Raw genomic sequence first — 23,062 nt, forward strand, 5'->3', positions numbered from 1 at the left:
ATTCCCTGTCACACTGTAACTGCGCTTCCCTCACCTTTTCCCACGTCCTCTGGTTTTTATTCTCTCTTCCCCCATCCCCCAGCAGCGCCACCCCCCTTTCTCTTTCCATTTGCTCTCCCCATCTCTTTAAATTCTTCTTCCCCCACTTGACTGTCTCTCTCCCTACTTTGCTCTCCCTATCTCTTTAAATTCTTCCCCGCCTTTCTGTGTCTTTTCGCCCCCTCCTTGGGGGTTTTTTTCTTCCACCCCTCTTTTTTTGCTTCTCTTTGACTATCCCCCCTTTTCTGTGTTTCTCTCTTTCTTCCCTTTTTCTCCACTTTTCAACTATGTGCTAATCTCCCCTCCCCCCCCTCTCTCTCCGTTTGCTGCAATCGATCCGTCTCCACTAAGTTTTAATCTCTCTCTCTCTCTCTCTCTCTCTCTCTCTCTCTCTCTCTCCCCCCTTTTCAACCATGTTTTAATCTCCCCCCCTCTATTAGGTGGCGTGCTAGTCATTTGTATGTTGCAATCGATCTATTGCCACTAATGTCGATTGAGAGAGCTTCATTCGTTGCCATTTACAAAATTGTGTTGTAGCTATTTCCTTCTTTGTCCAGTGATGTGCATTGTTACCCTTCCACCATCGCCATTGCCCTCTCCATAGCCTTTGTGGCCCATTTCGCCCATATCTTGAACTTTAGGTAGTACTTGATATCTTGTTGAACTCTTAGCCTATAGTTGCCACTCGACCTTCCCACCTTACTGCGTGACATCTCACCATAGCATTGAGAGAGAGAGGATTATATCCCCATATGTAGCTCCTACATCTATAGTTCAAGTGTGTTTGTGTCCCTTGTTCGTGTTTGCAATTCTGAGAGAGAGAGAGAGAGAGAGAGAGAGAGAGAGAGAGAGAGAGTCAAAAGGAAAGGGAGTAAGTAGGTTTCTAAATTCAAGTTTTAAGAGGTTTGGTAAGAAGGTTGGTGGTTCTAAATGCTCGAATGTTTGGGGCCTTTTGAACCTAGAACTAAGATATGGAATGGATGAAAGAGAGTGGTACATGAAATAGAGTGATACTTTGTCTTGCTCTATCCTATACTCTAATAAGATGCAAATTTTTTTTGAAGACAAACATTTGAGTGGGGATAGATTGCAGAAAACAAGGAATACTAATGTGGGGAAATACTAGCAACATTGGTTGCTTTATAAGGTGCAAGAGAGTTTTATTTTTTTCTATTCATCAAAGTAACGGCTCTTCCATGGCTTCAACTCTCCCTTGTTTTTCTCTACAGATGTCGACATATCACATTGTCTTGAGTAGGTATACTTTCCTTTTGTTAAGACTTTTACCAAATTGACTTGAATAAATCTGCATAGTCTGCATTTGATTTGATAATCACATTAAAAATTAAGTCTTTTAGGGAAGAGTATGGCCATCTCAGGTAGATCAAGCAGCCTATTGCATCAGTATTTGGGTATTTAGTTCATGCAACGTGATAAAGCTACTGTTTTGTGTCAAGGTATGTGGGGTGATATTCTTGCCAAGATTTGGTCCAATGGAAACATGTTGGAAGTTGTCTTTCGACATTGAAGATAATTTTGATGTTGTACTCTATCACCAAGGTGAAAGATGCTTAATTTTTTAAGTATTCATCTATATGAGGCATATACGGCTTGCAATCTCTCCTAAGTGAGTAGGTTTGTATATTGCAGAGGCAACTAGGATTGAGAAACAATGTAGTGTAGTTGTTGCTACTCAAGTGGTACTTCATATGCTTGACCTTGAATCTTTCAAGCTTTTATCATAATGTGTTGTTAAGTATGAACTCATGTGAGCTCACTTTAGGTGGTTGATCTTGCATTCTCACTTTTTGGATAGGGAAGGCCAATGTACGATTGATATGAGTGTGTGCAAGAAGCTATGTGAGAAAATGCTAAGGTTCCATGCAAATTCCAATGCGCTCATGTAGAGTCTCATCGTGGTATAATGATAATATATAAATCCTGTGCATAGAGTCCCTTTCTAGCATAATAATTTGTGCTTGGTACAAGTAAGAAAGACATGGTTTTGTGCAATTTGCCAATGTGCTATGACCATCAATGAAGATGATAGTGGTATTTGGAGCCTTAAAGGGAGTATCTTCATAATCGTCATCATACTTGCAATTAGTGTGCATTATCTTGGGTGTGTCTATCTTACTATGTAGTGAAGAGCTTGCAGTGAAGATTATGTTCTTGCAAGTGCAATTTGTTGATGGGTTAAACACCAAGTGAATTAGTAGTATTATTGCACACTTTAGTACTTGGTGTTGAGTGGAATGTGTGGTGGAATGCTTAGGGTGATATGTCTACTGAGTAAGCTTAGGATGTAGTTTCCTTGATGAGGCTTGAGATTTGAAGCAGGGAATAGAGCCAGGATATTCTACTCTCGATGGGTTTCAGGATTGTGAAGTGCAGTATCGAGACTAAGTCGACCAACCAAGGCCATAAAATGTATCTAATTTGAGGACATTCATTTGCGTGGAGTGTACATGCACCTACACTAGGTTGGAGCTTTTGCTACTCTTTTTTTTAAAATACCTTTATTTTTTGTATTTTCTCGTGCAATAAAGAGGAGTAGCCTCAATGAATGCTCTATGTAGGTTATGTTCATGAGATGGTACTTTTAAAGCTAACATTGGTAGCCAATAGTGGTAGGAAAAACATGTTTCATCTAGTGAATGCACTCATGTCTATGCCTCCTAATAGTTAGTAGGTCTGTAATTTGGTTAAAATGTAGAATGAGTGACCATAGTATATCTATCTTTCTTTTTGAGTATCTTTATTTATTTTTATTTTCTCGTGCAAGAAAGAGGAGTAACCTCATTGAATGCTCTATGTAGGTTGAGTTCACGAGATAGTACTTACAAGGCTAATAGTGGTAGTCAACGGTGTGGTAGGAAAAACATGTAGTTACAACTAGTGAATGAACTCATGTTTATGCCTCCTAATAGTTAAGATAATAGGTTGGTAATTTGGTTAAAAAGTAGAATGAGTGACCATAGTATATCTATCTATCCCTATATTTATATAAAAAAGAGGGAGTGGAGGACTTTTAATGAACAGATGCGACAATCTAAAAAAATTGTTACAAAGCAATCGAAGAAGTAAACAAAGTCTTCCTCTTATTGAGGCTATCCTTCACCCTTTGAGCATTGACATTGAAGATGAGGGGGAAGTCAAAGTGGCTAGGGGTTTCATGCTCACAATCCACTATATACATGCATGGTAAGTCACATGAATGGGGTGCCCTCTATCCGGGGCCTTGGTACTACAAAAAGTAGTCCAAGATATATTGTTATAGTTTGAAATATTATTTCTCCATCAGGGCTACAATGTCGTAAGGACCTCAAGAACTTTGCTTGCCTAGTGGTCTTCCTATTCTTGTTGCCGTAATCTAACATCTTGCAACTTGTGGTCAAGCCAATTTTCCTAATGTTGCTTCCATTTAAATTACTTTTTCCTAATTGTTGAGCTGCCTTTTGGTGGAGCCATTTGCTACTTGATATTGCTCCCATTTAAATTTTACTTTTTTGCATCATCAATAGGGAAAGTATAATTTAATATTCTTATGAGAGATTACACATGATGTTTATGAGTACATTTAATGTTGTCTATTGCTTTATAGTCATGAGTTTACCTTCCAAGTTAATGAGCATGATTTCTTACTCTACAGGAATGATGTATTTGGCATGTATTAAAATGAGGTGGTGTTGAGTCTCCTATGATCGTTGGTTCTTGTTGTGTTAGTCTAGGATATTTGGTAGGCTCCACTCTACAGCAAGTGGCGATGGTGTTGTTAGTCGCTTTTCCTTACGGATAATGCTAAAATTTTTTCAAGTTTCACTTTAGAATTTCGGCTGTCTTGTAATTCTACAATCTTGTTGAGGCATTGTTACTCCTAAACTTGTTTTGAGAGCTTGTCTTTCTATTTGCAACTTCTTCTTGACCTTCTCAATCGAGGCCTTTTTGTATGGGTTAGTGCCTATTGTTGTGATGTAGTTGGAGCTATGTTATTCTCATTAGGGGGGATTTGGACTCAAGTATGGACCTGAGAGAGAGAGAGAGAGAGAGAGAGAGAGAGAGAGAGAGAGAGAGAGAGAGGGAGATTCAGCGTGGTTCTCTTGAAAGCGTCACATGTGGGTGATGAGAGCCCCCTAATGTGATATAGGAGTAGTGGTCAAGAACTGGTGAAGTGGTCCTTGTAAAGGGATATCAAAGTCAGTTCGTATGTATGCACATGCTAGGTATGTCATAATCATGTGCTCCTTTGATTCTACATTGCATTCCACACAACTTGCATAACCTTCTCTCATTTGTCTACTCCATACACTTGTCTTGATCAATAAAGTGTACGATCGAGTTTGAAGTCGTGCAATACTCCATCTAAATACCATCGAGGGCGGGTTGGCTTTGTATAGCTGTGTGTGCGCCTTTGCCTCCATGTAGGACTTCCAACATGAAGGATAGATATGCATACTGTAATAAGCAAGTTTGCCATTTGCTCCTTTGCTTTGATGTTTTGCTTGATATGGTCGCAAGAGGTTTAAATAAAATGTGCCCATGCATACATCTTCAGATGCCATATCTAGATATCTATCCACTCCCTATCCTTTAAACCATTTTTGCATATCCAGCACCCATCCTGTTGAAAGCACTTCACTTTTTCACATTTTTTGTAAGCGTGTGCTAGCATACCGTGCTGGTTTGGGGAGCCTATTGTCATCCATTTGACGCATTTGGGTGGTATATCTCAGTACTCATATCATAACATGTATCTCAATTGGTTGACGGCCAGTTTTCAAAAGCATAAGTACATATGGTGGGGTGCTTTTGATGCTCAAATGTCTACGAATAAAAGCTTTTTGTAGCTTCTCAATGTGGTTCCTTCTAGATGAGGAGATGCTCCCTCTTCACACTTCCACTCCATATAATACCATTTGTAGAACATATGCATAAAAAATCATACAACATATGTTTCAGCATTTAGTATCTGTACAACTGTAGTCGTTTTCAAAGTGATAATACTTGCTTTTCCCTGTTGCTAATCGTCACTCCACTCATGTATGCCAATTGTGGTTTGCAGGTATCTCAATCCCTAAGTATTTGAAAGTAGATACTACCTCTATAGGTTGTCCCGCATAGTGTACTTTTGGTGGGGTCTTTGATTGCTTGGTGTGTACAACCATTAGCTTTGTTTTTGATACATTCACTGTCAAACCACTATCTTGACAAAACCGTTCAAGAATCCCCATGAACTGTTGCATACGTTTCCCAGTACATGTGAAGAAGATCACATAATCTGCATAAAGTAGGAGCAAGATGACAAACATACCAATATGCGGGCTTTAGGCTTCCTCTTCTATCATAGCCATGAGAAGTATTTCCTCTAGCTTAATCAATGCATAAACCAAATAATATAGGGTAGAGCGGGCAACCTTGTTTGACTCCCATATTACTCTCAAATGCTTGTGACGGCTCGTTGGGACCTCTGAAGTGGTACAATATGTTGATATATCCTATCAATTCCCATGCATAGATCATTTGGGACCCCTAATTCTTGCATTCGTTGCCATAAATCAACCCTTGGTACGGTGTTAAAAGCTTTCTTATAAACCACAAAACAACAATACAAGGTTGCTCCCTCAAGTTGTCTCTCATCCCATAAGCACATGTAAAGTAACCATATGGTTTATGGTGTTATGACTAGGGTGAAAACCTACCCGTCCACATAAGCTCTTTTGTTATTACTTTTTGCCTATTTACTGAATTGCATTTCTAGGATAGTACTGAATAGCTTTGCCATGGCTGAATTGATCATAATTGTGCGGTAGTTTGTGAGCAAATTGTGATCTCCTCCCTTATGCAATGGTTGTATCCAATTCTCTTGCCATTCTTGGGGAAAACCATATGCAAAAGCATGATGTATCACACGCAACATAAACGGTCTCGTCTCCTTTGTTGTCCAACATCTCTGCATTCAAGTGCAAAGTATCATATACTTTTCTATTAGCCATCTTGTTGAGGGTTGCATCCAATGTTTCTAAAGTAAACAAAGCACTAAATGATTGTGTATGTACATCACATTTGATGGGCTATACTCCTTTATGCATGTAAAGTCCTGTAACATACGATAGCATGTTAGCATATGTAAAATCCCCCATAACACTTGACCATTTGGTTTGCAATTTTCTCCATTCTTGCCTTGGACATTTCTCAAACTCCCTAGCATCTTCGCTTTCTTTGACCACTACATATAATTGTCGCTTTTTACATGTGAGAGCATTATATCATTTTTTCGCCTCACTTCGTTCTTGTCCCTTAGGGAGGATTTTCAGCTTTCTACGTGCAGCCTTACATTCATCAACAAACCATTTCTTGCATGGCAATCCTTTGACATTTTGTGACTACTCTTTGGTTCCCAAAAACCTCTATAGTTATATTCAACATTGCATTTTTCAAATCAGCCCATGTGCTCCTAATAAGATTGTTCATAAGACTGTCTAGGTGACCAACATATGCTTGTTTCTTGTCTACATCAATACGGAATTCACCAATACCTACTATGTCCTCTGCATGTCCTACATGGTGGCAAATATCAAGTGTCAAGCCCAAAGCTATGTGATCTGATTTTGAATGTTTTTCACCTAACTAGAACTCTTTGATAATGCATAAATCATTCATGTATACCATTGCATAGTCTACCACACTGGAACCTCCACTAGCTGAGTAGCACGTTTATCCTTCAATATCGGGGAAACAATTCATGCCATTTAATATCGGCATGCGCAAAACATTAACCATATCCATCAAAGCATGTCCATGAACGTTAATGTTTGTATCCTCAGGCTGTCTACGTGAGCGTGCATCTACATCCAGAACCTCTTCCTTGTCTAGCTCATCGTGCACTATGGGCTGAAATTGCATATGGCCAATATGTGCATTTAAGTCACCTAAGACCATCACATGTCCTTGTTGCATATATGTGTATGCATCCATACTCAAATCTTCAAAAGGTTCTTGCGAATCCACTTCATGTCGTGCTTAGAAGGGGGACTCCTTATGTGGAATGTAATATCCCGCAATGTGCATTGGTGTAGTTTGCTTGAGCATAATCCATATGTACCGCTTATGTCAGTCTACTTTACATACATTAATCATTCCTTCCAAATGACATTTGTATATGCATGCAACTTCGCCTTGCTCTCTTTTTCCTACATGTGGTTGATATGCAATATGAATTATGTACCTTGGGATATTCGGAATTCTACATGTCTCCCACTCCCATGTCTCGGCGAGGAACACAATGTTAGCATCACCAACCATAGCATTAGTGCTTTCACCTTTATGCCATGGAAACCCTTTGCAATTCCAAAACAACACCTTCACAAGCGTGCAACTCCCATGGGTCGGGCATCCCTATGCATCCTCTGAAGTGTTATTACTAGATTTCTTTTGCTTATTGTATTGCTTTTGACGTTCCTCTTGTTGCATGGGGGTGCGATCCTCACTTACATAGAAATCTGTTCCCTTGAGATATACTCAACTACTATCTAAAAGCATAGTTCTCTTGATCCAATAGAGTGCATGCAATGGCTCTTGCCTTTCCATCATCTTTCTTTTTGCCCATACATTGAGCACCAAAGACAGGCATATCTTCCATGGCAAAATGCTTACAAAAAAACTTCGTGACTTTCGTAGTAATAGATAGTGCAGTCTCATCATCTGTTTCGGGCAATCCCCAAATAACTAGGTTTTGGGTCCGCTTTTCTCTTTCTTTACGTATATGTGGATCCACATAATCTACCACTACATCACCACCCTCTGCATGAAGTACAAGCATGTCTCCATTTAGGGGAGTATGTGCTACTACTTTGGCCTATGTTTTTATTGTTTCCATGCATGTGGGTGTCGCGATACTTGTTTCCAAGTCTGTGATTCGCTTGGCGTATTTCTCCACAGTCTGTTCCAACTGTGTATTCTTGCTTTCTAATGCTTGACACTTCAGAGCCAAGCATGTGATTTCTTGATTCTGTGCATTGATTGATGCTTGAAGTGTCACCAAAAAATTCCATATCCTATCTTGTGAGATTTCTCCAACACATGGCTGCTCCAACATGCCAGTAGAGAGAGGTGAACTTGTGGTTGTCAAGTTGGCTTTGCTAGGCGTGGTAGATCGGCCACTTCGAGAAAGGCGCTCATTAGTATCTCCAACCGTAGTCATCTTTCTTGGTTCTCTTGGCTTGTTCCTCCATAGTCTGTTCCAACTGTGTATTCTTGCTTTCCAATGCTTGACACTTCAGAGCCAAGCATGTGATTTCTTGATTGTGTGCATTGATTGATGCTTGAAGTGTGACAAAAAAATTCCATATCTTATCTTATGAGATTTCTCCAACACATGGCTACTCCAACATGCCAGTAGAGAGAGGTGAACATGTGGTTGTCGAGTTGGCTTTGCTGGGCGTGACAGATCGTCCACTTCGAGAAAGACGCTCATTAGTAACCGTAGTCATCTTTCCTGGTTCTCAAAGAGAGAGAGAGAGAGAGAGAGAGAGAGAGAGAGAGAGAGAGAGAGAGCTTGTCAACCAACATGGAGAGAGATCACTATAGTAAAATTGGGGTTTTTAAATTAGCCTTTTTTCTCATTTGAAGATTTTTGAAATAAAGGATTTTTAGGTATTTTTAGAGCACAAATTGGTGAAGACAAAATATAAGAGATATTGATACAAGTAAAGATGCTAGATAGAGATGTTTTTTATTAGTCATGCATAACCTTGTAGTCTCTTGGTTCTTTTTTCAAAATTCTTGAATTATACAACTAAGACATTTTCTGTCCGCTGTAGTATTTCTCTTTGTTTTCCAAAAATCTCAAATAGTTTAATAAAGTGCACATTCTCTCATTTTTGCATAGAATTTTCTATTCTCTCTTTTCATTGAACACATTCTCTACTTCATCTTCTATTTCAATGGAAGCTTCATGTCCTTGGCATCCTTTGTATTCTATCATAGCAATTGCAATATCCAACAATTTTGATCTTGAAAACACTAGGTGGATTTTTACTACTATCTTTGCTCGTTCTTTTGGCACTTATGAGGGGCGAGTCTAAGGACTTTAGGCTTAAAGGACCAAGAAAAAAAAGCCAAAGGATATACTTAATATGATATGTATACATGCACTTAGGACATTGTTTATAGACCAAGCTATAAGTTAAAAATATTTCAATAAGCTTCGAATTGGGTTTTATGTTTCAAGAATTTGTTGAAGTTTGTCTATGTCTATACATATAGCCATCAAACCTTGAAGATTGGCAACCTATTGAAAGCATAATTAGAATCTCTGATACATTTCATTGCTCTATGAGCAAGTGGTGACACAAAGTGATCTCAAAGAGCTCATTGGTTGAGGACATGGTTTTCTTTTATGGCAAATTTTACAATGCACCATCAAGCATGACATGATATGGAGCTCTTAGGCCTCCTTACAAATACCTATATCCATCAAACCTTGAAGTTTGGCAACCTATTGGAAGTGTAATTAGAATCTTTGATACATTTCATATCTCTATGAGCAAGCGGTTATACAAAGTGATCTCAAAGAGCTCGTTGGTTGAGGACATGGTTTTATTTTATGAAAAATTTTACAATGCACCATCAAGCATGATAGGATATGGAGGTCTTAGGCCTCCTTCACTTTCAACTCTAGATAGCATAGTGGGGTCAAATTAAGAATTGGAAACATGTGAATATTTTAGATTAAAGATTTATGTAGATATTTAAAGACTTCGGTGCCCTAATGTAGGAAATTGACAAATGAAGATCACAATCTTTGTGCCTTACATGTTTTTGTGACTTTCTTTTATGATGAGAAACCTTGAAAAATATGATCAATGCATATATGCAAATTGGAGAAAAGCATGGAACTTCTCAGGTTGAGGCTAGGGTATAAAAGAAGTGTGTGGGGTTACATCCAAAGTGCAACGAAAATCCATTGTCTGTAAATACATGATTACATTACAAAATTTATTCTAACTTTTTATTACATAAGATTGATTATGTGGAATGATATTGATAATCCTATGATTATGTTAGATGTTTGGTTAGATGATAAGCACTTAATGGTGCTCAATGTAAGGGTAGACATCTCTTTACATCAAGGGCGAATGGACCCAATAAACAATTATGTAAGTATCCTTGTTGTTTATCCATTAAAGTGCAATGGCTACAAGTTAAATAGAATATGTAATTCAAAACTATGTTGCATTGTCTAAGTTATGTGTTTTTTAATTTGCTAATAATGTTAACCACGGTGAACCTCATGTGCATACACCTCCAAAGAAAAGAGAGATTTTATGTAAGGACAATTCTCATGAAACAAGTTTTTCTTTTGCTAGAATCTATTCGATAGAGATACAAATGCAATAGTTCATAAAATGACAAAAAGAAATATAAAAATAATTTGAATTCCATTGTCATTGATTGTAATTTCATTAGAAAGTTGTTTTTTATAAACAAGAGGATAATTTGTGATTTGAATACATAAGTTTGGGTATATTTATAAACTTTGCATTCTCTATGTATCTAAACCCTTGAAAAAATCAGTGGCATTCTCTGTTGCATTAGTTAGCTCCATGTTATCCAAGTATATAGCATTCGGATGGAGTTATGGCCTTCTCATTTCTTTGGGTGTTGGGCATGGTGGCAGAAGGACATTAGATAAATGATATTGAAAGGTTTGTGTGTGCACAATTGATTAGATTTTCAACCATGTTTGCTCTAAATATAAAAAGGTTATCATTTGTGGAATTTGCGAAGTAAACACCCTTTATAAAATCTTACAAAATGAGGCTAAGTATAAAGTTATCAATGTTATGCTAACTTAATTTAAGAAAAAGTAAACTTATATAACTTGTTATGAGCTTGAGTTGTTGCTCAAGGAGCAATTTGGCATTATAGCAAACTCTCTACTTGCACTTGTGATGTCAACTTACTTTGGTACTCAATGATTGATTATTAATTTATTTTTAAATATTTCATGGACTTGAACGACGGCCTCAAAACCTTTGATAAAATTTTCAACAAATTTGTCTCAATAAAGGAGAACAATTTTTAGCACCTCCCTCTCTTTCTCTTTCTCCCTCTCATGGTCGTAATGAATTTACTTCTTACAATTATTATGGTACCTATATGTTGGATTGGTAAAAAAGCATTTTCTTGTGGCAATGTGGAATATTATCCAAGATCCAATGAGAACTACATGGCAAATAGAATAATTGTGGCAACCTCCAAGCATGGGCCAAGCACCTTTAAGGCCTCACAATTGTTCTCATGCATGCTAATATCCCTTTCATTAATCTCCTTGGTCTCTTTGAGTTACTCTTTGAGAGTTTAGCTTTTTTTTTTGTGGGAATGCAAGGGTTCTTTGTGACATCGATCACCTTCACCTTCATGCTCTTTTTGAGGGGAGCTTAAGGGATGTAAGTAAGTTTGGCATAATTATGACTCTATGCACATGAGCTACCAAAGTGTAAATAGTCTTGAAGAATTTGATCATAAAGTTTTATGTAGCTTCATGTAGGAAATCAAATGCTGAGGAATGCCAACAAAAGCCTAGATTTTTTCTTTCGTATATATCTTTCACAACCCTAATGAATGAGAGCTGGCATAATGCATGTGCCCTGGAAGAATTTAACCATAAAGTCTTTTAAAACTTCATGTAGGCAATCCAATGTCGAGGAATGCCATCGAAAGCCTAGATTTTTTCTTTTTTGTCTTTTATGACCCTAGTGAATGTGAGGTTGGGGGTAGTACATTCATGGTGGTTTATAATTCTCTTTCCTTGAAGATGGAGTTATGCTATTGGTGTTATGTTTGTTGAACTTTGGCTTGCAATATATGTATGCTCTTTCCACAACTATATCCTTGTTCCACATCTGACAAAGAGGATGATTTGTACCACGCAATGTGAGGATCTCTCAATGATACTAGTCTTCCCACAATGTAGAGTCTCTCAAGCTTAGTATGCAATGCAGGTATTCTCTTTCCATAATCGGATCCCTACTGCATGTTTTGTTCGTAGGCTGGCCCTTGTTACACAATGTAAGGGCCTCTTGAGCATACTAGTCTGACGATTTGCTTTGTTCTAATTATCTCTATAAAAAAGCACAAAGAGAGTTTTAGAATTCCAAAGAAAGGAAAATGGGGAAAAACTAGAAAAAATGAATAAAAGAGGCCAAACCCACACAATACGAGGGGGAGGGGAGTTTTTCAAAAACATGACCATCCTCCCACACCCACCCTCTTCCCCCTCCACGTGTGTTGAGCTTTGGCTTGCAATGTAGGCATGCACTTCCTACAACGAGATCCTTGTTCCATGTTCAACCAAGAGGATGATCTGTGCCACACAATGTGAGGATCTCTCAATGATACTAGTCTTCCCACAATGTAGGGTCTCTCAAGCTTTAGTATGCCATGTAGGCATGCTCTTTCCATAACGAGATTCTTATTGCATGTTTTGTCCATAGGTTGATCCTCCCTGTCACGCAATGTAGGGGTCTCTTGAGGATACTAGTCTCATGGTTTGCTTTTTTCTAGTTATCTCTACAAAAAAGCACAAAGACAATTTTAGAACTCCAAAGGGTGGAAATGGGCAAAAATATAGAAAAAATGAATGAAAGATGTCAAACTTGCAGAATATGAGGGGGGAAGGATTTTTCCAAAAACATGACACGTTCCCCTTGTTACGGACCTTCACAAGACTTCAAGTTGTAACCTGTCATGAGGCAGAGAAATGGCATAGCGGAAAGGCACACAATATATATCAATAGGGAATCCTTTGTATTCATGATATAGAAAGATACAACATTCATGCACATCTCAGGACTACACCCTCTTGATATCACACATGTGAGAATTTACCTATGAGTATAGAGAATCACATGTAGAGTGAAAACCAAGTAGGGCTTAGAGTCACTACTACTCCCTATATAGGTGTTTTTGGCTCCACTGTCATGGTAAAGCTACAAAGCCAATGCCCTTACATCCCCCCGAAAAAAAATAAGAAAAATAAAACCATTGGATTGTGCAAGTATGGCTAGTGGGGATCTGAATAATGCGATGAGAGAGGGTCATCGAGATTTTGGATCCCCTCCCCCGTCCCTTTACATTTTGCGATACCCCCTCTGACATAAACCTCATCGGGGGGGGGGGGGGGGACTTGCCCCCTCCCACCTCGCACATTGTGGGGGTACCATTGATAAGATTGGCACAACGGGGAGGGGGGGTTTGGAGATCTTGGAGACCTGCCTTCCAACCCCCTTCCCCATGTTGTGTAGCTCATGGGGGTGCGATTGGACCCAAACAACATGAGAGAGGGAGGTCCAAAATGTTGAAAGTTTTTTTCCCCTTCCTCATGTTGTGTTGCACGAGCCTGGACCAGCACAATGCAAAGAGAGTACATGCTCTTTGAGCTTGTATGGGTATTATTGCATTGTTTGGGCTTCATTTGAGTGGGAAAGACTCATGATGGAAGAGTGTCAAGAATATCCAAAATGAGAAGGTTATGGAGCTCAAATAGGCATGCAACGTGTGAAATGAAAAATTTTAATTTCAAAATTGAGCTATATAAGGTAATTGCATGTGTTGACATCACGCGATACCATGTTAGCAACACAAATGTGCACTCACACATGTGAGGATTAATGATGCATATAGATACAATTGCACATATACCCACCATGTTTGCAATACCTGAGGCTATAAAGACCGAGGCTAACGACGACAGATCTGCTCGCCATTTTTGTAATCTCTCTCTCTCTCTCTCTCTCATTTTACTCTCTTGTTGTGCTCTCTCTATGTTTATTGTTCTACACACACACACACACACACACACACACACACACACACACACACACACACACACACACACACACACTCTGTGAGTGTGTGTGTGTGTGTGTGTGTGTGTGTGTGTGTCTTATGGAGTGCATTCACTCTGCCTCACTCTCATGATTGAAGGTCCTCTTTCTCTCCTAAGGTGTGGCCCTTGCCCTAAGTCATCTTTTTGTCGAGTCTCATTGCTGGGAGTCCTAGACCTACACAACACGAGGGGGCGCTCTTTGAAAATCTTGAGCCCTCCCCCTTGTTGTGCAGGTTAATAAAGGATCATATGAGCAAGACCCCCGTGCTTAAAGTGGTCAACTTCACCAAACCCTTTGAGATCTCAACAAGTGCCTCACATTATGGCATTGGGGGAGTGTTGATGCAAATGGACACCCAATTGCATATGAATCCAAGAAATTCACAAAAGCAAAGACTTGATGGAGCATCAATGAGAAGAAAATGCTAGCAAATGATACATTGGTGGCTTAGGAAGTGGAAGCATTATGTGTGAGACAAACACACATTAGTATTCACATAGACAACATTTCTCTCAAATACTTTTAGTCCCAACCTAAGTTGTTTGCCAAACAAGAAAGATGGCTAGACTTCCTTGTAGAATTTGACATTGACATAAGTTGGGCTCCACAAACAAAATAGCCAATGCGCTTAGCCAAAAAGTAGACTTGCAACTAGTGACCATAGCCAATAGCAATTTTCTAGAGTTAGTAAAGAATGCTCTAAAGCATGACAAAGAGATGCACAACTTGACAAAAGTGAAAGCTGAGAAAACATTACACTGAATGAAGGAATCATTTTTATATGTAAGAGACTATACATCCCAAATACTATGGAGTTGAAAAAGATCATCTTACATAAAGAGATAGGAAACTAGGACACAAGGAAAAAAGTAATACCTTAAAGGCCTTAAGGAGATAGTTTTTCTAACCAAACATGAAGGAGGAGGTTATTGACTATGTGAAGGCATGCCCAACTTGTCAATTAGTGAAGGCTCCTCACGTAAAAGGTGATGAGCATGCTTCAACCAATGCCAGTATGCCACCCATGGGATGTCATAAGCTTTGACTTCATTATAGAACTCCTAGAGTCCCATGGGTATACCATTATTTTTGTAGTGGTGGACTATTTCTCCAAGCAAGCACACTTCATCCTAGCCAAACCATCATTGAATGCCAAGGGGATACCCCACCTCTTTTTCACCCATGTTTTTGAGTTAGATGGGCTACCCTTAGCCATTGTATCGTATCGATATGGTCACTTCATGAGCAACATGTAGAAGAAACTCTTCAAGACTTTGGAGATACAACTTAAGTTCTCATTGTCCTTCCACCTAGAGATAGATGGGCAAACAAACCAAGTGAATCAAGGAATCGAAGACTATCTCCAAAGATATCCTCAAGTGGATCAAAAATATTGGGCACTTACCTTGATGTGATCGAGCTCAATCCACTCATTAATAGGCTACATCCCATTTTAAGTTAGCTAGAGGGAAAGATGTCATCAATCCCTTGGCCTTAACCACTGGAGCCCCCAAAGAAAGATCAAGTTGATGAAGATTTCTTAAGACTCAAAGAAGCCACTTGGATTTTAGAAGCAAAGGCTCGATAAGGAGAATCCCAACCATACTTCCAATATATTTTGATCCCTTACTTAGATTATAATAGGACTATGAATTAATGTAGTTTTTCTTAGAAGTAGATTGTAGTACTATGTTAGCAAAGCATTATAATAAGAAGCCTTCATGCCCAACAGCTTGAAAGGGACTTCAAGCTCTTTCAAGGAGGGATGAATGTACAACCCTCTCTCCCCCTTCTCCACTTTGGGACTTTCTAGCTATTCCTTGGCATTACACCCAAATGCACATATATAGAAAGTAGCAGTGACTCCAAGATTTGCTAGGTTTCCACTCTACATGTGATTCCCTATACTCAGTGGTGGTGAACCCTCACTTGTACAGCATCATGAGGGTGTAGTCCTGAGATGTGGAAGGCTCCAAAATCTAGAGGGGTTAAAAGTGCTTGTTGATCATTCCCCCACTTGAAATTTCCTTCTAGCAAGGTGAAATAATGGGGTTGTGACCATGCTCTAATCTTCCACAAACCTTCTATAGAATATTATGAAGCCTTGGAAATCCCTAATTTCCTAGACTATTTTTAGTATTTGTCACTTCTCCACTGCTTCTTCTTTCTTTGGGTCCACTTTGATTTCTTCCTTCCCTACAATAAACCCTAATAATTCTAACTCCTTTACTCCAAACTCACACTTGTCTAGCTTGGCTTGCAATTTGTGCTGCCTCAAGACCATGTTTAAATATTCTTTGTACTTCTCTAAGGTTTTGCTATAGATTGACAAATCATGTATGTAAATGATGTGACGAATATATCTATATGTGGCTTGAATACTCTATCTATCAATCCACAAAAGGTTCCCACCCATTGCTAAGCACAAATAATAGGACTAGCCATTCAAACCTTACATATCTAGTGCGAAAGGTAGTCTTTGAGATGTCTTTTTAAACTATGTAGATTTTGTGGTAGCTTGACCTAAGGTCTATTTAGCTCCATGAAGTCTATCTAATAGGTCATCTACTAAGGGCATGGGGTATTTGTTCTGTATGGTGATGTGGTTGAGTGCCCCATAATCTATGCATAGTGTAAGTCCTCCATCCTTCTTCTTGATGAACCATAATGGGGCTCAAAATGGTGACTTGCTTGCTTAGAGGAGACATTGCTCTTCCAACTCATGTAGTTGGTTTTTCCATTCCATCAACTCAGTGTGATTCACTCAGTATGAGAGCTTAGTTGGTAGAAGTGATCTTGGGTTTAGTTTGATCTTATGATCTACATCCCTTTTTGGGGATAACCCTCGAGGTAATTTTGGAGACATCACATTTGCATACTCCTATAGCACTTCCTATGCTTATTTATTTCCTATTTTTAATTTTGGTACTACAAGTCTCATCAGACATAGATACACCATATCTCCTTGCTTTAGTGACTTCTCCACTTGTTTGGGACTGCATGTCATGATTTGAGACCAAATGCTTGTGATAGGTTCTCGAGGTGATTGAGTTGGAGCTCTTGGTACTTTGTGGCATAGCAAGAGACTCCTATTTTGTTTTCCATCACTTGCACTTTGATTGGTGATATATTTGGGAGTTGCATTCTCTCACATGGGACTTGTACTCCTTCTTGCATACCTAGTAACATCTCATTGACTCCTTTACCAAGCATTGCAATAACATACTTGTCATAAAATTCAAGGACCAAAATGACTTCAAAGTAATCTATAGGCAGTATCACTAGGAAGTTGAGCTTGATCTTCCATTTTCTCGCTTCCACTTGAATTGCAAAATACTTGTTTCACTTCTTTTGCTTCTCCTTGTGCAAAGATCATAGTTAATCCTTCTAGTGCTTTGGTCAATCTCAATCCATGCTTTGCTACACATTTTGGAGTGATAAGTTGTAAGTTGCTGATATACAACATGATTGCATATTATTTTCACTTACTCTTCCCTTTAGATACAAGTGGTGTTTCACTACTATACTCATGCTACCATGCATCCAAAGGGTGAACTCATTGTGCCTAATCTTGGTCCTCCTCACTCCCATTTGGAATCTCTTGAATGCATGGGGGTTGTGGCTCATCTTCTCTAGATGCACTTGAAGCTGCCACTCTAGATCCACTTGATGTTGTGTCCTCCATGAGGCATCTATTCTAATAGTGTGGGTTATTGCATTTGTAGCATCTAACTCATGTGGCTGAGGCTCGAGATCTCCAATTGTTGAGAGTGGAAAAAGACTGAATTTTTGACTGATTTTTGTTGTTTTTGACGATTGAATGATTGATTTTTGATGGATTTAAAGTGATGTATGGTTGTTAATGGAAGTGTTTGAGAGTGTTTTGGATGATATTGATTATGTTTTGGAAGTTCATGATGATTCTTGGTAGAGATATGAAGCTCTGTGATGTTCTGATAGGTTCCGTTGAGGTTCTGATTGGTTATGTATACCTTCTGTGTATAGCTTCTATTTTGTTCAAATTTTCTTCTGTATGAAGTATGGATTGATGATTGATGAAGATTGAGATCTTTTGGAATCCTATTGAATAGTTTTTGATAGTTTGGAATGGTTTTAGTATGAGTTATGAGGTTTTGTAGACCTTTTGTAGAGCCTCTATCTCTGCTCTGTATTTGCTCAGTAAATGTTTTGTATTTGCTCTGATATTGTATTGAACTGTTCTGTAGATCTTCTATAAGTGTTATGTAGAAAGTATGTGTGACTTTGGGAAAGTTTTCTAACTTTTGGAAAGGATGAATCTAAGTTCAAAAGAGCTAAAAAAAATGGAAGAAGCAACTGCTGAAGATTGAAGAGAAGACTGAGGTGATAGTGATAGTAGTGAGCAATGAAGAGACACTGTAGTGGCTCTGGTGCCTCTTCACATTAGACATACCTCTTGGGAGGTGCATCCACGACCTAAGAAGGATTATTGAGAGTCATTATGAGAGTATTGTAGTGAGGAGATGATGTACTACTGAGAGAGAGAGAGAGAGAGAGAGAGAGAGAGAGAGAGAGAGAGAGAGAGAGAGAGAGAGAGAGAGAGAGAGAGAGAGAGAGAGAGAGAGAGAGAGAGAGAGAGAGAGAGAGAGAGAATTTTTTTATCAAAATAGTGTAACTGTATATAAGAGATTAAAAGAGAGAATTATGAAGACATTGAAGATGAAAACTATGTGATTGATTTTCATTCAAAAATGGTGTATTCTTTTATGTTCTTTGTTATATTGATGGATTCTATGAAGATATTGAAGAATATGGTTGATTCTATTAAATTCGTGGGAGATATCTACTATGATGCTGTGTGAAGAATTGTTGTTTTTTTTGTTTTGTTTATCAAAAGAATGAAATAAAAGCTTGTTGATGTTACAAGATAGATTTTCTTATAGTAGAATCCCCTTTTCCTTGGTGTTCCTCTTGGGGCTCTATGTTTTTGGTGCGCAGCCGGGGAAACTTGCCATCAACAAGCATTAGCAGAGGTTGAAAATGAAGGAAATGACATTGCCAAGAAAAGAAAAATTCAATGGAAGTTTGCAAAGTTCCTTCTTCCACTGAAGAGGTGAAAATTATCATTATCAAAGCCACTTTCCATAAGAAGTCCATCCCACAATGGCAGACACATATTACCATCATGATGCATGCTCCATGTGGTGGATTGTTTCCTCTTCTTGTTGAAGCAGTAGAAACTTGTATCTTGGTGGAAAATTGTTTGGGAACAAATTGAAGAGCAGAAGCAGAGAGAATGACTATCCATTGGAAGTTTCCAGACATCATCAAGTGGGAGATTGTAAAGAAGCTTCAGGAGTCGTGGTTCTGTGGAGGTTTACGAAAACAAGAAGGAAAAGTGTTGGAATTTGTTCGTGGATGCTCAATAGCAAGATATGTGGGATGCTTGGTGTACTGACAATCTCCTGTTTGTCCAATTAGCAACCCACAGGAAGTTGGTAGATAGAGTGTTTTTGACAACATACACACACTATTGAAATCCTCAGAAGCTGACATTATTATAATGACATAACAACGATCCTAAGAAGAATGAGTTTTGATACTTTCAGAATGGAATATCTTCCCCTCTGTAGTGGTTTGAAAGCCAAATTCAGAGATGTTGAAAAGAAGGAAGTAGAGGAGATGTTGGCCAGAGAATCCCCTAGAGACTGAAGCCTCTCTCTGATACTATCCTGTTGAGTACAGACCAACTGGTTGGAGCCAACCCCTTGATGAATGACGCAATCAAGAGGCAAGCATTAGAACGAGTCCAGAGGTACGTGAGAAGAGAGAAGGAAAAAATCAAGGCTGAGAACAAGCTCGTAGTAGAAGCCTCCTTTGACGCCCTAAAAGCACTCTTTACAAAAGTTCCCATGGCGACTCAAAGTCCCCTTCCTAGTCAGATTTGTCCTAGAAATATTGATGATAGGCCAGCAAATGTAGTCCCATTGCCAGTTTTTAAGGGAGCGTACAATGAAGACCCTGATCTTCATGTAGCAGAATTCATGGTAGCATGTGTGGCTAATAATGCCAGAACCCCTGAGCATTGGTTAGCAATATTCCCTGCCACTTTCAAGGGCGCGGCGTTTCAGTGGTATGAGAGATAAGCAGCAGGAAATTTTGGCACATGGGACGACCTGAAGTTAGCCTTCCTCACTAAATTCAGGCGTGAAGGTTTTGAAGAGTGGATGCGAGAGGAGTTCATGAACCTAAGTCAGTTCTCTGTAGAAAGAGTAGAAGCTTATGTCTCACGAATGGAATCCATCCTGAAGAGATGGACTAATCATCATTTGGATGAAGGCATTCAGAAAGGAGTGTTTCTCAGGAGAATACAACCAGAAGTTCGCAAGTTCGTGGAATTGAGAAGACTAGTCAATCTGAAAGCTGCAAGATTGTATGACGAAGTTGAAGCAAGGCTGTCAATGACTCCAAGAAGAGGATTCTTAGCTCCTCCTATGCTAGGAATGGTATACCCACCAAATGCAGTCCCAGGGACAGTTCCCTACCCCTATCCCCAGATGCAAACACTATCGTAGTATAAAGCACCTAATCCACTGTGGTCACCACAGACGACAGTGTCTCAAATGATGGTTCAACCACAACAACAGTGGCCTCAAACAGTTCCTCCAATGGCGACTCAACAACAGTGGAACCCTACCAACTAGAATCAACAACCTTAAGTCTCAGCAGGAGCTCTGAATTAGAACCAGAACAGAGGACCTTCTGGATCAACCCAACCAGTGTATGTAGTAATTACAGAAGCTTCCCAAAACCCTACTACAAGCACTTCAGGTGGTGAAAATCTGAAGGACTACCTATCCAACTCAGTTGCAAGTATCAAGAAAGAGCTTATGGATGTGATTACACAGTAGCTATAGATGCTGAAGGTGAATACCGCCAATATATCCACTCCTGCAGGGGTTGGAAGAGATATGATGTGCTCTAATGCATGGTGCAAAAAGTGTCATCAAGCGGTCATTTAGCCATTGAATGTGCCTGAAAACCAACCATTCCTAGAGCCGTCTATTCCTACTGTTTCTAGAAGAACTATACATAGGATATTTGCTCTCTGAAAGAGATGCACAAACGAAGACAGAAGGATGAACATGCAAGATTCAACTTGCTAGAGTCCAAAATGACAACACAGGATATTGGACCAAAGCCTAGGGAGTTTGGTCCTAATCTCGGTCCAAGAAGGTTTCCCTCTCAAAGTTACAGAGGACGACAGTCTGGTGGTGGCCAAAGATCAGAGGTGGAATGTTATAGGTGTGGAGAAAAGGGACATATCTCCCTGAATTGTCCAAATCCTAGACGATCGGTGGATTACAATCCCTTATGCAGCCGATTGAAAGGAGAAGGCCACACTACAAAGGACTGTCCAAGCCCAACCCCTGTAAAGGCCAATGCCATTGATAGCCAATAGAAGGTACAAGAGCCTGTCTCCAATCTGGTAGAGTTGGAAGTTGCTGCTGTCATGCGCGCCAAGAAGAAGGAACCAGTTGTTTAGAACAAAAATAATTCTCCTATCAAGATTGTGAAGTTCAACCTGCCAACAGAGGGACAGAGCAGTATAGGACATAACAGTGCAGTACAGAGCATTGAAGTTCCACAAAGAGTAACAGAGACAGTCCCAAAAACAGGACTAGAAGTCTAGGAGATAGATGAGATGACAGAAGCACTTCCAGAAACAGAGAAAGTGCCGATGCTGAAATTATTAGAAGAAAAAGGAAAGATGAAAATGGGTGTAGCCCCATTTCCCAGCCGGCTGGAGAAGCCTGTGGATCCTATCAAAGATTATGACTTGGTTAAAGACCTAGACACTTTTAAACCTAACTTAACATTCCGATAGTTGCTGATGCTGTCTCCCAGCTGTCGAAAGAAATTTAAAAGCATCTTGACAAGAAGACGTGGACTAAGGATTGCTCCTTTCACAATGACCAAGACCAATAAGGCCCTAGAGCCTGTAAAGGAAGTAGATGTGGCTAACGCCTTCCTAGATCTTGGAACCCCAGAGATTAGTGTATGGATAGAAGGATGCTTTATTTCAAATGCATTGATTGATGGAGGCTCATTAGTAAACTTAATGACAGATGTGACAATGAAGGACTTAGGGTTGTAAGGAATTCAACCTACACAGTGGCTTATGAGATTGGCATACTAAAGCAGAATCAAACCTTTGGGCATCCTCCCATACATCAAAACAACCCTTGCAGGAAGAGATTATTGGTTGACATATCTGGTGGTCAAACCAAATTCTTATGGGACCTTATACCCTCTGCTGTTGGGAAGACCTTGACTTTTTGAAGCAAGAGCCAGGAGATAGACTGGTTCAAAGGAACCCTGACCCTAGGCAGAGGACCCAACAAAGTAGCATTAAAGTTGTATGGATCACAAAAAGACAATGGATCCACATCCATCGAAATCATAACTGACTCCTCCAATGAGGAAACAGATGGTACATTAGGAGACGAAGAGGCTATCAAACAGATATTTCCTAAGAAAACAGAGGCACAGTCCCTAACAGTGGGCACAGTAAGTCAACTGCCAAGGGAACTAAAATCCTTGTCCATGGGAGAATACCTCCTGTCTCAACTAGAATTAACTTCTGAAATCACCTCTGGCAGTGAAATAGAAGCATGGATGTACTCTTCTCCCTGTTACATGACAGTCGTAGTAACAGATACAGAGACAGAGCAGAGGCAGAACAAAGACAGAGCAGATACAGAGATAGTCACAGAGACAGTAACAGACACAAAGCTAGAACTAGAGACAGAAGCAGAGTCAGAAGCTATGACAGAAGCATAAGCAGATGGAGAGACAGAAGATCTGTTCTTCTCCTACAGAGTCTCTTCAGAAGCAGAGACAGAGCCTCTTTAGAAGCAGAGACAGAGCCTCTTTTGAAGCAGAGACAAAGCCTCTAGAGGAAGAGGATGAAAATGATAAGGAAGAAAATGAAGCAGGTTATGAAAGTGCAGATGAAGAATTTCCTCTAATAGCGGATGATCTTGTTGATGTCCCTACGGAGACCTCAGAGGCCGAAGATCTTAGGGTGCTAGATGGAATGACCATGGTTCCTTTTGGGTTGATCAATAGACTACAAAGTATACAGAATC

The sequence above is a fragment of the Lygodium microphyllum genome, chromosome 3 (genome assembly GCF_053477565.2).
Source record: "Lygodium microphyllum isolate KBCC chromosome 3, Lygodium_microphyllum_v1.1.10, whole genome shotgun sequence".
Taxonomy (NCBI): domain Eukaryota; kingdom Viridiplantae; phylum Streptophyta; class Polypodiopsida; order Schizaeales; family Lygodiaceae; genus Lygodium; species Lygodium microphyllum.